Raw genomic sequence first — 1,790 nt, forward strand, 5'->3', positions numbered from 1 at the left:
AAAGAATACCGGCCACTTGGAGTGTTTGTGGGTTTTAACCAACATAGGCAAATTGTGATATTCGATGCTGCCCTTATGTATGATGAGACTATAGATTCTTTCAAATGGGTGTTTGGTACATTTGTAGAAGCAATGTGCGGAAAGCATCCAAGTACCATACTAACCGACCAAGATCATGCCATGGCAGCCGCTCTTTCAGTTGTTATGCCTGAAATATTTCACGGTCTATGTACGTTTCACATAAGGCGTAATTTTATGAAACATCTTGGCAATCACTACAAGGAAAATAGTGATCTTCCATACATGTTTGGTGCCTGCATGTATGAGTTTGAAGAAGTGGAACAATTCAATAGGGTGTGGGAGGCGATGGTGAAGAAACACAATCTTGAAAATAATGAATGGCTCTCCGGGTTGTATAAAATTCGTGATAAATGGGCAAGGTGCATGATGAAAGAAAGATGGACCGCGGGAATGCGAAGCACCCAACTCAGCGAAAGCCTAAATGCAGCAATTAAAAATCATTTGAAACTGGATCATGACCTTGTGCAGTTCTTTAGACATTTCAATCGGGTGGTTGATGAAAAGAGACATAATGAACTGATCGCAGAATATGAAATGAGGCAAAAGCTCCCCATGGTCGGGTTAAGGCAAACACCTATGCTCGTGCATGCATCAGAGACGTATTCACCAACCGTATTTGTTGCATTCCAAAATGAATATGGCGAGTCAACAGCTATGGTTATATTGAGACAGCAAGATGCAGCGATGATTGTGGAGTTTGCGGTCATGAGGTATGATGGAGGACCTGAAAGAATAGTGGTATTCAATCGGAATGATCTAAGTGTACGTTGTAGTTGCAAAAAATACGAGAATGAAGGCATTTTATGTGGGCACGCGTTGAAGGTGTTTGATACTGTGGGCATAAAAATAATTCCTCCTGAATACATTAAGAGGCGATGGACAAAAAGAGCTCGGGCTGGAGACTGTTTTGATCGGCGAAGACGGGAAGTTGTGGCTGATCCTAAAATAATGATTTCAACTCGTTATCGGGAGCTCGCTCCAGCCATGATTAAGGTCGCAACTCGAGCAGCAATGTCGGAGGACACCAGCAAAGTAGCAATCACTGTCATATCCGATTTGGCAAAGAGAGTTGAGCTCCTCCTCTCAGAAAGTGAAGAACAACCTTTGCAAAATCAAAAAAATCTGAATATGGAGGAACGGGATAAAATTGAAATTGTGAATGAAATGGGGGAGGCAGTAGTCGCAAGAGGCATTAAAAAACGAGGTGGTGGGAAGAAAAGTAGAGTGATGCGAAGTTGGATCGATAAATTTGACAGAGTAAAAAGAAAATCTAGATTATCAAGGACTACACAGACTACGGTATGGATCAAATTTTGGTACTCGGGGAACATTTATGCTAAAACTAAGTTATCGTTATGCTATTAACTAAAGTTTAGGTATCATTCATGATGAAATAATATTATTGCCGTGTCAATACTGTAGGCCTCAGAATCGGAGCCGACATCGGTTTCAATTGAGGAATACATGTTTATGGGATGTCGTTCATCTACTGACTCTGTTTCGGTTAGTATAAAACGGACATGACCGTTGCTTTTATTTGGATGTTTCTAACAGCATCAATAGTTACATTGATCTTACATTGTGTGATAATGTTGTTACGGCTGTCATCCCTCCTGATATACCTATTTTGACTGTCTTATACAATGATTTGGTCCATACGAAACTCGTAGACGCATTCAATGAGCCAGACAGTGAATGGCCCTCCAAAC

This window comes from Coffea eugenioides, chromosome 6 (genome assembly GCF_003713205.1).
Source record: "Coffea eugenioides isolate CCC68of chromosome 6, Ceug_1.0, whole genome shotgun sequence".
Classification (NCBI taxonomy): Eukaryota; Viridiplantae; Streptophyta; class Magnoliopsida; order Gentianales; family Rubiaceae; genus Coffea; species Coffea eugenioides.